This window comes from Lissotriton helveticus, chromosome 11 (assembly GCF_964261635.1).
Source record: "Lissotriton helveticus chromosome 11, aLisHel1.1, whole genome shotgun sequence".
NCBI lineage: Eukaryota > Metazoa > Chordata > Amphibia > Caudata > Salamandridae > Lissotriton > Lissotriton helveticus.
The window spans coordinates 1,014,850,179-1,014,866,012 of record NC_136072.1 but is presented as its reverse complement, the minus strand read 5'-3'; the positions used below and the strand labels follow the sequence as shown (position 1 = coordinate 1,014,866,012).

Below are 15,834 nucleotides of genomic sequence, written 5' to 3'. Positions count from 1 at the left end.
GAATCATCAAGAAGTCCCTAGTAAAGTGCACTGGGTGTGCCAGGGCTGGTGATGACAAATGCTGCTAGTAGGCCTGCAGCACTGATTGTGCCACCCACATGAATAGCCCTAAAATGGTGTCTCAGGCCTGCCACCGCAGTGCCTGTGTGCTGTCTGTGAACTGCCATGTCCTCCTGGTCAGTGTCCCCACTGACCAGCCCTAACCCTTCCCTTTCTGTTTCACATTGGTCACCCCTATGGAAGGCCCATGGTACCCCCCTGGGCAGGGTGCAGTGTATGTGAGAGGCAGGGCATGTACTAGTGCAGGTGACATGCTCTGGTAGTGAATGGCAGCCATTTTCGTGTTTCACTATTGTAAGGCTACCTTGCCCATAGGCTATCATGGGGAATGCTGGCTGCAGTGGCTACCAGCATATCTTCCCATAGGAGCGAGGTAGGACATAAAAGTCTGGTATCCCTGAACTCAGAATTTAATAACACATCTTTTAGGAAAGGTGTTTTTTAACTCCTGTGCTTGAGAACAGCACTTTTAGAAAGTTGCTGTTCTCTTGTCTGACCTTTCTGTATGCCTTGGCCTGTTTTTGAATTGACTGTCTGGCTTGAGAGTAACAGAGGCTGGGGAGCCCCCAGGAGGCTGGCTGGGTCAGCCCTGGACTGAATGACTGCATTTGCAACTTGAGTGGTGGGAGAAGATAGCACCTGGGCCTGAATAGGGCTGTGCCTGCCCTCCACAATGGTGGCTTCAACTCCTGCTGGGTGGCTGACGACCCTGCCCCTCACTCTGAAAGGAAAGGAGAAGACAGGAAAACACCCAGAACTGGTTCAGACCGGGCTCAGGGCCCACTTGCACAAAGAGAACAAAGACTATTAGGGTATAAGTACAGGACCCCTGACAACAGAAAATTAGATCATCCTGGAATCAAGAAGGAGAAAGCTGAAACTGAAGAAGGAAGACTGTCCTGCTGTTGCTCTGCTGGACTGACCTGCTGTTGCTTTGCTGCCAAGGAGAGGGGAATGACTTTGCTTTGTGCTGTGTCCACTGTTTTGAAGGAATCTCCAAGGGCGTGAGAAGAGCTGGCTCCCTGTTCTGAAGTCCCAGGAACAAAAGGACTTCACCCCCAGCTTTCCTGAACTCTACTGAGAGAGTTCTGTCCTTCCTGGAGTGTGTGGCCTATGTGTGGTGCCTCTAGAAGTTGTACCTGTGTTGGGAAGCTGGAAACCAAGCTTTTAAAAGACTTTCTGCAAGTTTTGTTGCATCACTCGCTTGCGGAGCACATCCCTGACAGTGCGAGGAAATTCCCGCCGCTTCGAAGGTCGAGATTGTCACAGCGCCTCTTACCGCTGACAGAGCCATTGCATCCTTCGTTTGCCGGACGCACCAGTCCGGTGTGGGAAGATTACCATCGCTGCGAGTATCGTAGCAGAGCCTGTCGTCGCTGGGTGAGATCGCATTATGTCGCTGCGAGTGTCTTCGCAGAAGCCATCGCATCGAGGAGCTGTGAGAGAGAGATCACTGCTGGTCCGCGCATCGTCGCCCCGGATATCGTCGCAACTCCAAAGATCATTGCATCGTGCCTTTGCGAGACAAAACTTCCTACGGAACCTACGCACCGGAATCCATACAAGTCCGCCTTCCTCCCCATACAGACCGGATTCGTCGCAACACACCGGCTGCTGCAGCGGGGTTGTCGCATCGCCTCCCCAGGGTCTCAGGAGCAAAGCATCGCTTGTTTTCCACCACACCAGCTTCTACTTTGGAACTTTGTCACATTTAAAAGGTACTGTTGGCTAAACGTGACGCAACTGTGAACTTTTCCCGCAACTGTGGATTATTTTATCGCAACGTTAAGAACTCTTTTGCAACCATATTCTTGAACTGTGTATGTTGGATTTTTGTCATTTTGGTCTTGTGTAGTTTAGATTAAATCCCTTTATTTTTCTAAACTGTTGTGGAGTCAGTTTGTGGTGTTTTCACTGTGTTATTATGAGTGTTGGTACAAATACTTTACACATTGCTTTTGAATAAGCCTGACTGCTTGAGCCAAGCTGCCAAGGGGGTGAGCAAAGGTTATCTAAAGAGTGTTTCCTCCTTACCCTGACTAGAAGCAAGGGTCCCTATTTGGACAATGATATCTACCTCTGCCAACTAGAAACCCCCAGTTCTAACAATCTTTAACTTAGTTTCAGAGTTTAAAAACAATCTTTTTGAAATCACCGCTCACTGTACTGAATGTATTTACAGAGATTACACATATCACCCCTCTTTCCCATATTCAGAGCTCTAGGAGTTCATTGCTGGGATTATCCAATGCTCTCTACCAGGATGTCGCACCAGCCTTTTGGGATAACCTCAGTCCAGCAGACGTAGTATGAGAGTGTTTTATTAATTGAAAAATCCTCCTTCCTGCTACAATTCCTGTGAATACGCAGAAATCGGCCAAAAGGGAAGCTGTCTTTCAAACTCCTGAGTGGTGACTTTGATATTGTAGTAGTGAATTTTCTTTCTGTGTGCTTCATATAGATGAATGTAAAGATATTGCCTTCATCAGCCTTTACCTTCAAGTCCAAAAATCTTTAGCAACCCGACATCAACTAGCCCATTTCCGGGGCCATCCTGCAGTCGCCTGCCTACGAGCTTGTCAACTGGACCTTCTCATATGAAACAGAACTACATTAGAAAGTAAACTTTCCACTGGGACAAGCAGACCTGGTGCCTGTATTCTGTTTATGCTCCATCACCATCACCAGCCTTAACTTTTGACTTTGAGCCAGTCTACAGCAATCAGATAGCTGTGATTGACACTTTGTACTTTTTGGTGCTATATCTACTGACTTTTTTAAAAATCCAATTCTCTAGTTATACTTATTAGATTTAAGTCATTTTGGTGTCACTTTCTTTATTACAATTTCATTTGTTTGGGATTTTCCTTGTATTTCGTTTTCACTTTATTACTATGTGGGTGCTGCATAAACACTTTACTCAGTTGCTCTAAATTAAGTCTGACTGCTTTATGCCAAGCTACTAGAGGGTTAAGCACAATTTTATTTAGTGACTTTTGTGGTGCATCCTGACAAGGATGTGATTATTACTTGAGTGGGGCTCTCACCCCTCTCAATTAATAACCCCATTTCTTACACTATTTCACAGGCAGCCGTGAACTATGGAATATATTTTATAGTTCATTGTGAAATATTGGTTTCTTCGTCACAATGGCAGCCTCAACACCACTCTGCAGTGCTTCGTCATTGTAAGCATCACAAGGATTTTGGGGCATGTGTATCTAAATTAAGTGGTAAATTTAGATAAATTATGTGGCAATAAAGGCAAATTACCTTGCAGTCTCTGACATAAATAGCTTTTTCCATTTTAGATCAAACATTTTTGTGAAATCTGAAAATTATATGGCAAATTAGGCATAGATAAGTCCACATTTTTATGAAAAAGATATTACTGAAAAGTGAACCTTAACATTCTGATTTCAATCAATTAAATGCACTTGGATTAAATTCAGTGGCACATGGTCTAATGCTGCCATATGTGGGTTTTAATATAGCCTTATAGCCCGCCGAAGAGGGTTATACCGACTAATAAAGGCCCTCGCCAGTGTTGGGAGAGGGACTTTAAAAGCCGGTATAGCCCAGCTACGAAGGGTTATAAGGCTATTTGAACATTCTGCCACTAGAGGACAGAATGTTCTAACAAAAAAAACAAAGCCTTATGGGAGTGTGAGAGGATTGGAATCCCCTCAGTCTCCCTGAAGCCTCTGTTCATAGCCAAGCTGTGAACAAAGAAACATTGGAATGTTGGAGCTCCAGGCTTATTCCAGCCATTATAAGCCCAGAGCACTCCATTGTTTTCAAGGGAGCTCCCAACATTCCAATGTTCTAATTACATTTATATACCTTTGGCTAAAGTTCCCTAAACGTTTTGCTTTCCCCCAGACCGTTTTCCTGACATAGTAGCCAATTTAGGTGCTTTGGGTACTTAGCCACTGGTGATCAGTGTCAAAGTACAAGTGTTCCCTATGTAATTGGTTGGCCATGATTGGTATGTTTGCCTTACTAGTAAAGTCCATAGTGATCTGCACTGTGTGTGCCAGGGCTAGTAATGCAAAGGCCTGCGGGGAAGGGAACTCAGGCCTGCAGTGTAGGGCCTGCACACAGTTTGCTAAGTTAGCATGTTGTCCTGACAAGTGCAACCACTTGTCAGTCCTTATTTTCCCTTTTTCTTACAAATTGGGCACCCCTGTGGTAGGTCCCGGGTAACCCCTGGGCAGGGTGCAGTGTAAGTAAAAGGCAGGACATATATTAAGGTGTGTTATGTCCTGACAGTGAAAGACACTCCATTATGTTTTTCACTTCTGAAAGGCCATTCTGCCCATAGGACAGAATGGGGGGGGGGGGGCTGGATATTGTGTTTTGGTAGCCTAGTTTCCTGTAAGTTTAACCCCTCCCATGCTCGTGACGGAAACGTTCCGTCACGAGCTTTGGGTGGGCTATGCTGGTGATGGCACGGTTCCGTCACGGCCCGCTCGCCGCGCCTCCGCGGCGCGAATTCCACGCCTGCGCTGACGTTCTAATGGGCGTGACGGAACCGTTCGGTCACAAGCACAGCTCACCCGAGGGCCGTGACGGAGAGGTTCAGTCACGAGCACGGGACCGCCATGCGGCCCCGCCTCCCCCTTAGCGCTGCGGCGGAATAGCCGCCACAGCGAAGGGGTTAAAATGGAGAGGCGAAGTTTAGTATGTATGAACTCACAGTGTCAGAGCACATCTTTCTGTGAAGGTGGTTTTGTCACTGTGTTCAGAAACCACCCTTTTAGAAAGTGGCTGAGTTTTGTGCTTTAAGCATTTCTGTGTGTTTCTGATGAATGTGCATTGACTGGATCTGTAAAGTGAGAGGAGCTGGGAGAGGTCTTGACCCAAGAAGGAGTTGAGATTGCACCAGGCTGCCCTGCATCTGGAGAGTAGGGAGATGAGAAGCCCGGGAGGCAAAAAGGCCTGGGCTGATGCTATAAACCAATTGACCCATCTCCTGCTGAGTGATTAAGGATCCAGACCCCCTGTATCAAAGGGAGAAAGGTGACACTGGAAGGGAGACATCCAGAACTGATTTAGGGAGGGGTCAGTGACCCCTGAGCACAACAAACTTCAAAGACACTAAGGGGTATAACTAAGAGAACTGTAAGCCCTAGAATTCAGTGTAGTTTTGAATGGCGAAATGGACAGGTCAAGTCTGCAAAGGCTCTGACCTCTTTCTTGGTCAAGAGGAACCTCTGTCAAGGAAGAAGTTCCTGAAGAGACTGCTAGATAGGACTGAACCTAGCTTCATGATCTGGGGGTGGCCTGCAGTTTGTAGCTTTTACTAAGGAAGAAACTGAAGGAACATTGCAGTGGATGGTGTCCCTCCTCCTTGAACAGGACTGTGCTTTGTGCTATGTCCTGATCCCAAAGGGGCCGAGGTGATCTGGATCCCTGTTTGGAAACACAGGAAAATAAAAGTTTCCAGAGAAGTCCCAAACAACGCGGTGTGCGCGTGCTTTTGCAGCTTGAGACCCACAGAAGTTGTGCCTTGTGATCGTGGGCACACCAGAGTAAACTGAGTCTCGGACATGCAGTGTGCGTGTCGTGGTGCTTATGATGTAGGCTTTGGGAACGAATACTAATATCTACATCAATGGTTGGACTCATAAGCTTGTCTGTAAGCTTTAGAACGTTGCATCAAAAATTGGATATTTTAAAAGGGATGCACTTTTGATGGTTGTTTTTTTTATTTCTAAATTGTATTTTTTTAATTGCATTCACCAATTGGATGGGTGCACTAGGAGTAGGTCACTTGTCCAGAGCTAGCCGCTGTACATCATTGAAGAATAAACCCAGTGGTCAACCTTTGCTGTGAATTACTGAAGTCTGAACAATTTGGTGTTAGGTGGTCATAGAGGGCTGGCACAGGGCCTGGCCATAGATGAGGCCATGAGTTAAGCCCGCCTTACTGTGCATTGTAGAAGGCAACACATATCGGTGTTGGCCACATGGGCACTTTTGGGGGCAGACTCTGGCCATAAGGCAAGCTAATCCCCCAAACTCTACTGTGTGTTGCATCAGGATGTAGATGTTGGCCGCTTGTGGAGGGGTGGGTGCAGAACCTTGAGACAGGTCACAAATTACTCAGAAGAGAACGAGCTGCTGAATGTTTCTTTAGCTGGGGACCACTAGGAGGTGCAAAAATGAGACATGGAGAGACTTTATTACAGATAGAGTGGATAACTTGAGTGATGACAGTTTTACAAGATGAGGGAAACGGATGGGGCAGGATTCCAGAAATGGGCCTAAATGTGTGGAAGAGAAATGTTCTTCTGTAAGGTGATGAGATAAATGTGAAAACTTATAGGATAGGAGTGGAAGACCATCCAGCGGACAGGGTGAGATAAGGCACATTCTCATAAGAAAAGCCATGGAAAATAGACTCCATTTTCTTGGCAACCAAGGTGGAAAGTATGTAGCAAGCCCTTGTGAAGACTCAAAGGAGGAAGAGCAACATTCGGGATTAGACAATGAGTGGCTGAACTTAAATTGACAAGGAGACACGCAGACACAAGCAAATGCATATGTGCATGCACACACTCACAGATATACAATCATCCATGCACATAACTTACCTGGTCACCACACCAATCTGTTATTGTACTCACCTCTCTCTTCCACTAACTTGACGTTACCACCCTAATCCCCACTGGTTCTGGCATGCTGCTCATGCACACAGTTCTCATTCCCTACCTCTAATCCCCCATCCAGCCATAGCTTCCACATGACAGGCCTAACACTCGCAGGCACAATGATATTAACATTGAGATGGCCGTGAAGCCCTGTAACACTACCAACTAATCACAGCAGTCGCATGGTAACTGGCCATGTTGTAATAAGGCCTGTGTTGTCAATCGCACTGTGTGTGTGATGCAGCACTGTGTCATCTGCTGTCTGGCTTTTAGAGCTTAGAGACAGACACAGGATTCTGCTATACCCCTGCGAGCTGTGCCCTTGCTCTATAACAGAAATAGCAACCTTGCACATTTGATGGACTACTGGCCTCAGAGAGCACACGTGCAGTTTCTATTTGGTTGTTGTTTTCACTCTTAGGGCCTGATTCTGATGCGGGTTGGAAAGCTTTCCCACCTAGGGCCTGATTCTGATGTGGTTAGGAAGCCCTCCTAATGGCATTTCCTCCTTCCAAATTCGATCGAGAACGACCCAGGGCCCAATTATGATGCGGTTAGGAACATATGCTCCCATTGAAGTCAATAGGAGTCCAACCAAATCGTATCGGGAAGCATCCGGATGCGTTGTACTCCGTCCGTCGGACGGTCCCGATCCGAGTGGGTTGGAAACCATTTGCAACCCCATTCAGTCGGGAAGCATTTCCAACCCGCATCAGAATCAGCCCCTAAGTGTAAGCTTGCAGCACACTCAATGAAGCAGCAACTGAGCAAGAAAAGGTTTTTTAAAATTTTGGTTTGATTGTCGTCAAGTATGCCTATTTAGGGGTCACAACTTTCTCCCACCTTTGTTATGGCCTTAGTTGCAGGCTCTTATGTTGCAAGCTTGCTTTTGACAATGTTTTTCGATTTTTGGCAATATCATGGCGTAATTTACTGCTATTTTGTATTCTAAATTAGGGCATAATATTATATATGGCGGATGACCCGTTCTCCACCAGGGCGATGTAATAAATTACTCCGTCACCCTGACGAAGGTGCTGCCCACCAAATTGTAAAGTGTATGCTGGCCCAGTGCACATATCAAGCACTGACAGGAACCGCTGTCCCCGGAGATTCCTGCCAATGCATTGTAAGTTTGCCATGCAGCTCTGTCAACTTGATGGAGCCGTACGTCAAATTTACAATTTTAAATGTATTTTCAATAAGAAAATCACAATTCAGGAATTTCTATTAAAAAAATATAAGAAACAGTGCCCCCCTCACCATAGGAGTTTCCTCCTGTGGCGAGCGGGGCATTAATCACTTTTCAATGGCCCTCACTGCCAGGTTTTTCCCAGCGGTGATGGGCATTGAAAAATTTATGTTTGTCAGCCCATCCAAATTAGCTGGTTGGACATACAGCAAAACCTCCAATGGCCCTTACTCAGCCAGGGTGTCAGAGGAGTTTGACCATGGCGGGGACAGAGTATTCTCTGCTGTCGCCAAGCTATGGTTAGTCCACCAAATTTAAATCAGGCGGCACACTATTAGGTTGACATGGAGGAAACTCCATCACCATTGCGACGGAGTTACCTCTCCGCTGACATATAAATGTAGCCCTTAGTATTTTGATAGTCAGTGTATCTATGTATTTGGAAAACTACCATCAGGTAGGAGAGATTATGTGCCCCATATGGATGAAGTCCTTTGTAAAAAAGAGAAATGGCACTTGAGAATGGAAAGTCTTGTTTTATTAAATTATGCTCAGTTCTGAGTTTTAGAGAGCCACAAAACCCCCGGCAAGCATCTTAGAACCTGTGTCTTATGGTGGTAGAATGATGCTGTCATGTCTGATTTATAGCTATATTATAATAGTGTTTGATGTCTGGAGAGCTGTTAATTTATGCCATTAGGAAAGAAGCTGCTTCAAATAAATCACATGAGGTATTATGCTCCGAATCTCTTGAGACTCCTTGGTTACCCCTCTCCCACCATCACCCTCTGTATCCTCCATTGCAATGATTACCAGCTGACATCCATGACTTCTTTCATAGGCATACTCGTGGGCAAAGCCCTAGTCATTGTACACTTGGCATATAGCCTTTAATACCAGACAGTGCATGGATGATAGTTGTATGGGATGAGCCCGTTACTGAGCTATGTTCACTCCTTTCAAATGGGTCACCTTCTCTAATGACTTAGCAGCTATTGGGATTGACTGTTCATAGTATGTTTTAGAATTTTCTATAGCACATGTTCTGCAGTTAGGGTGGCTTTGCAGGACTGCCTAGTTCGGGTGTCTTTATGCCTTGTTGATTCTGTCACAGGCTGGAGTCAGGTTTCTAATGGAGTTGAATGTCAATAGTGTGGGTGTTGGCAATATGCTGGATCAGTGTTTCCCAAACTGTGGCGAGAAAATGTAAGCAATAAGTAAAGATGCCTTTAAATTCTGTATTTATTTTGTGACATGTGCTGTGCTTCTAAGACAAACGTCAGATGTCAGTCTATGTCTTCTGGCAAAAGTGATTCAATCAGAACAGTTTTTTGTCCTTTTCCTACTTTTCCTTGGTCTTCTGTCCTGTTTCTCCGAATACTTTCCTCAGAATCAGTCACGAATCTTGCAAATTCCAAAATGTTTGCTTCAAACTGATTTACACCTCCTCCAGCTGCTGATAATAAATACACTCCCTGAGATAAAAATTAAATAGTGCTGTCACCATTGTAGAAGATACATATCTTTTAAAATGAACACAAAGCAAATATAAAAGTGCGGGTTCTCAGCTATGTAATAGTACATGTTGTGCAAATAAAGCGTTGACCTTACTCTGGTTGTTACTGGGACGGGCGCCAATGTTTTAATCTTAGCAGTTTTTGCAGGCAGCTGTGTTGAATCAAGAAAAAAAAAACAGTTGTCCAGATTTTTAGAGGGTAAGGGTTACTACCTACTAAAATTGCCCCTGTTCAGTATGTTGACCTGCACAAAGGAAAGCTACTTATAGGTTGCTGGTGTGGTACAAATATCTCAATAACTGCCTGTTGGAGAAGCCTAATGTAGATATATGCACACTGTAGTTCGATGTGAAAGCGTGCCACATGCACCCCAAACTATGCAGGTTCCCTTTGATGTGAACACTGGCCACTAGCGCTCCACCCAAGGAACGAGTGTGGTGCACAGTGTCCTTCGTTGTTATGTTTTGTGGACATCTGTAAATGTGAGGAATTGGGTAAATGGTTGAGGGTTGAAACCCTACATAAGCAACACAAACAGTTCTTGCAAGGGTGAAAAGCAAGCAGTCCCCAAATTATCATGTGCTTAGCAGTTAGACCTGTTATCCTTAGGGTGGCCTTCTCCCAAAATGTTTGCCCTCACCCTCCTATTTTGATGAACTCAATTTTGTTGGCTTTAGGATTATGTTAAACTTTAAGTGCTTGTGCTCACTTCCTAAACAATCGAAACATTGATTGACACCGGATTGGCATATTTAATTTATTTATAGGTCTATACTCTAGTAAAGTGAGATACCATATACCCAGGGCCTGGTAATTAAATACAACAAGTGGGCCTGCAGCACTTATGGTGCCGCCCGTCGGAAGTAGTTCCTTAAAACACGTTGAGGCCAGCCTTAGCAGCTGCATGCAGCTTTAAATTTGACCTGCCAATATAACCCTCTTGCAAACCCTTAAACTTCCCTTTTACTGCATATAGGTCACCACTAAGTGGACCCTAGGTAACCCATTGGGCAGAATGCCTTGTAAAGAAAAGGTTGGGCATGTACTTTCAGGTTTTACCTGTCCTGGTAATGAAAAAACCCTAAATTCACAATTCACTATTTTGAGGTTTACTTCTCCTGTAGGATGACATTGTGTTGCCTTATTACATTTAAGAAGTGCTATCGTTTAATTAGGAACAGGTAAACATGTTATGCTTGATGTGTGAGAAAGGGTAATCTAAAATCCTCTTTCATGGTAGATTCAGATTTTAAGTTACAATTTTAAAATTTCCACTTTTAGAAAGTTGACATTTTCCTGACCTAACTATTTGGGGGCAGATTTACAAGATGCATTTGTGCCGCCGCTGAGTCACTTCTGTGAAGCAGCGGTGGCACAAAGCAAGCACCATCCGGCAACGGATATAGAACGTGACGCATCTAGAGATGCGTCACGCTGTAAACCCCAACACCACATTATACCTGCGTCAGGTATAATGTGGACGTACCATCGCAGTGTGGGCGTTATGTTGCAGGAAAGCTTCTGAAAAGCGCCTGAGTGAAATCTACAAGATTTCCTTCAGTCACTTTTACGACGCCGCAGCGTCAAAACCTTGCGCCTGCTCGAAGCAAGCATAAGGTGTGATGCACAATGTCAAAGATAGGCTGGTTTGGAACAGTGCTGGAGTTGCGTCGCGCTTGCAACGCGACTCCAGTAATGTGCCAACCTTACGCCGGAAGATATGACAAGCATCTGCCTATCCTTGTGCCACGGCACGCTGCAATGTGCAGCGCATCCGTGGTGGCGCAAGGGTAGTTTTGCGTGTCACAAGTTTTCTGGTGCATCCCTGCTGATTTGCAGAGATGCCCAAGACCTTGTCGATCCGCCCCTTGGGTCTTGTAGCCTGTTCCTGGGTCACATGACTGGATGTAGTTGTTAGCTGGACTTTTTAAATTCCTCCCAGACAGCCACGCAATAGAGGGTTTAGATGTACCTGGATGGGATATCACTGGCACAATAGGGAGACGGAGCTGGTCAGAGAGCCACTTGAAACTGAATAGGTTGTGCCCTGCCTTTACACAAAGAACTTGTCACTACTACATTGTTCATGAAGCCAGCTAAGAGCCAGAGCAGGAGGGACAGGATACTTCAAGAATCTTAAAAGAAATGCTCTAGAAACTTTTCTATTTCAAAGAAGGCACTAGGTTTAAAAATAGGACCCTCAGACACACCCTTCAGTTCACTTTCTGGACCTGTGGATGGACTCTCAGATAACTGCCCACTGTTGTGGCCTGCGGTGTACTTCAGAAGACTACTTTGCCGCACCTGGAAGGACTGCTCCGCTGCCCCAAGCTTGCCTTGAACCCTAAGAGGCATTACCTGCTGCCTGAGCTCTGTTCCACTTCTTTAAACCAGGACTACCAAAGTGACTCCAAGGACTAGTTGGCTGCCCTCCTGATCAGAGCCTCAGAGACAGAAAATGCTCCACCATCTGGAACTCACACCTGGATCCACCGTGAGTTGGTCCTAAACCCCCAAGTGGTGCCACTCCAGTCCTGGACGATAGTCCTTGGCTATTTGGTGTTTAAAAGTGTCCAGATAGCCAAAATCTAAAACTTGGGATTCAGAAATTATTATGTCTAAAAACTAGTCTGAGAACCGGGAGAAGCCTGGGACCAATCTGCTTGTCTATCTGCCCAAGTACATACACGGTCAGCCTGACATTGTGGCAGCTACCGCTACATTCTTCTCCACAGCAGTAAATCCTGTTCAGTAGTCCTCTGCTAAAGGTGCCTCTGTGCTTCGTGAAACTCTTGTCGACTAAGCCTCCAGCCTCGTCCCGCTGGAATGTTTTTGCTTCCAAAAGATATACTAAGTTGATACGTTGAAATCTTCATTGCGTCTTCGTCCAATGGTTCCCCGTCAAAAATGTAATCTCATGGAACACCACCTGCAGCTTTGCCCAGCTGAACTTTACCTTCTCAGACAACTTTTTACTGAAGTTTCTTCTAAGTCCAAAGGTAAGCTTCAACCAGGCCCAATCACCTCATGTATCTGACTTGCACTCCATTGCAGTTGGCCATATTTCTCGACTTTGACCCAGTTTCGTGCAAATAGATATGCCCTTTGATCTTTTAGGCACTAGATTTTACCTTAAACTTTAAAAATTCATAACTATGAGTCTACTAATTAGATGCTCGTCGTTTTGATGTCAAATAATTTATTAAAATTGAACTCTCTTTTTCTAAAGTGGTGTGGGATTTGTCTTGTGCTATGTTTTCACTTTATTATTACAGTTTGTGTGCTGCATACATTCTTCACACATTATCTCTAAGTTAAGCCTCACTACTTCTGTGCCAAGGTACCAGAGGGTTAAGTAGAGGTTATTTTTGTGACTTAAGTGGTTCACCCTGACAGGAATTGTGGCTGTTGCTTGAGCACCCTTCACACCCCACTCAACCAACAACACAATCTCTCACACTAACCCTCTGGGAGCAATGCACAAAGCAGTAAGGCTTAACTTAGAGGCAAGGTGAAAGTATTTATGCAGCACTTCAAACAGTAATAAAGTGAAAACACGACACAACAAAAATGCCACACCAATCTAGAAAAATAGATTATGCTTGAAGAGTAGGAGATGAGTCATGCAATATAAAGGTTTTAAAGCATGAAGCAACTTTTGTGGTTATTTGATAATAGTGGACCGGGTCCAAGTCACAAAGTTACACCGACCGTTATGGTGCACGGGACGGATACAGGACTGAGTTCAGTCTGCTGTTAAAGTACCTTGCATCCAGGGCAACAAAGTACACAAAGCCCGTGCATGGGCCTGAGTGACACAAGTGTCAAGGAGCCATTGATAGGAGCTTGCTGTGCAAAGTCCTGTATCAAGATGTGTTGTGCTGCATCAGTTCCCAGGGAATCTGCTAATCAGGAGCGGCAGTGCAGGCGTCAAAATGCATAATGCTGCGTCGAGCCAGATGAAGTCACTGGTACTGCAAGAACTTGTGTCAAGATGAGTTGTGCTGTTTCGAGATGCATCCAATTGGACCATTTTGTTGAGATGCGTAGCCTTGGGTCAGTATTTGTGAAACAACCAAACAGGACCTGAAATGCATGGTCTGGATTTGAGGTGCATCAAGATGTGTTGAGTTGGGCATGTTGTTGGCATTGAAATGCGTTGCAAAGGGTCAGCTGACTGAACAGCCTCTGAACAGAAGCCGTGATGCACGGTTCAGAGGTGGGATGCATTGAGTTACATTTGAGCTGAGGAGTCTGTTTTGCCACTATAGCTCAGAACAGGAAGTGACCCAAGTGACCCTTGTAGATATTCTGAAGGAGCTGGGTTCAAACAGGCAAGGTGGCCTCAGCAAGCAATACACAGCAGCAGAAGAGTCCCTGAGCAGCAGAGCAGACCTTGGGCAGTAGGGCAGTCCTTCATCCATGGGGCAGATGTGCATTCCTTCTTTGTAGAGGCCACAAGTCCAGAAGTGATCAGAAAAGTGGGTCTGAGGGTCCCCTTTTTAGGTCGAGCTTAGCAGTGCACATGCAGTGTCTGCAAGGCATGCTGTGTTCAATAAAGGACTTTGCTCCCACCTGCTGCTTGCAATTGATTCAGTGGTGTTGCTCTTCTTTGCTGCCTCTTAACTGGTTCAAAGCGGTACAAAAGGGGGTGGTGATGGACGGAGCATCTGAACCAATCCAACACTCACACCCAGTCAAAAGATCTGAGTTTGATCCATCACCGCTCTTTAGCCCACACTGCCACCCCAGTTCAGACATGGCTATATGCAAATCAGTCTGACCCTGTGCCTCATGGGAACAGTCCAGCCCGAACTGCCAAGCCATGCCTTTCCAGGACCGGAACAAGCTTCTGAGGACCGGTTTCTGGCATTACAGCCATCTTCAGCCCGGCTTGCTTGAATCCAGTGGCAAAGTGAGCAAGGGACTCACGTCTGAGCATACCCTGCCACATTTATGGTGGCCAAAGCGGTACAAAAGGAGGTGGTGATGGACGGAGCATCTGACCAATCCAACACTCACACCCAGTCAAATGATCTGGGTTTGATCCATCACCGTTCTTTAGCCCACTCTGCCACCCCAGTTCAGACATGGCTATATGCAAATCAGTCTCACCCTGTGCCTCATGGGAACAGTCCAGCCCCAGCCCGAACTGCCAAGCCATGCCTTCCCTGGACCGGAAACAAGCTTCCGCGGACCGGTTTCTGGCATTACAGCCGTCTTCAGCCCGGCTTGCTTGAATCCAGTGGCAAAGTGAGCAAGGGACTCACGTCTGAGCATACCCTGCCACATTTATGGCGGCCAAAGCGGTACAAAAGGGGGTGGTGATGGACGGAGCATCTGAACCAATCCAACACTCACACCCAGTCAAAAGATCTGGGTTTGATCCATCACCGTTCTTTAGCCCACTCTGCCACCCCAATTCAGACATGGCTATATGCAAATCAGTCTGACCCTGTGCCTCATGGGAACAGTCCGGCCCGAACTGCAAAGCCATGCCTTCCCTGGACCGGAAACAAGCTTCCGAGGACTGGTTTCTGGCATTACAGCCGTCTTCAGCCCGGCTTGCTTGAATCCAGTGGCAAAGTGAGCAAGGGACTCACGTCTGAGCATACCCTGCCGCATCTAAACCCAGATCAGTTGACTGGGGGTGAGTGTTTGATTTGTTCAAACGCTCCGTCCATCATCCCCTTTTGTATCGCTTTGTTCGCCCTAAGTGTGGGAGGGTATGCTCAGACGTGAGTCCCTTGTTCACTTGGCCACTGGATTCAAGATAGCCTGGCTGATGAGGATTATGAATCCGAAACCGGTCCCAGGATGCTTGTTTCCGGTCCAGGGAAGACATGGCTTGGCAGTTCGGGCTGGACTGTTCCCATGAGGCACAGGGTCAGACTGATTTGCATATAGCCATGTCTGAACTGGGGTGGCTGAGTGAACTAAAGAATGGTGATGGATTAAACCCAGATCAGTTGACTGGGGGTGAGTGTTTGATTTGTTCAAACGCTCCGTCCATCATCCACTTTTGTATCGCTTTGTACGCCCTAAGTGTGGCAGGGTATGCTCAGACGTGAGTCCCTTGTTCACTTGGCCACTGGATTCAAGATAGCCTGGCTGATGAGGATTATGAATCCGAAACCGGTCCCAGGATACTTGTTTCCGGTCCAGGGAAGACATGGCTTGGCAGTTCGGGCTGGACTGTTCCCATGAGGCACAGGGTCAGACTGATTTGCATATAGCCATGTCTGAACTGGGGTGGCTGAGTGGACTAAAGAATGGTGATGGATTAAGCCCAGATCAGTTGACTGGGGATGAGTGTTTGATTTTTCAAACGCTCCGTCCCTCATCCCCTTTTGTATCGCTTTGTTCGCCCTAAGTGTGGCAGGGTATGCTCAGACGTGAGTCCTTTGTT

At 46.1% G+C, this 15,834-nt stretch overlaps 1 protein-coding gene across 3 annotated transcripts in view; it reads right to left on the bottom strand.

Annotated features, from left to right (window-relative positions):
* CMKLR1 (chemerin chemokine-like receptor 1) overlaps positions 1-15,834 on the bottom strand; it is a 363,562-nt gene that overhangs the window by 148,514 nt on the left and 199,214 nt on the right. The gene's annotated exons all lie outside the window — the stretch shown is intronic.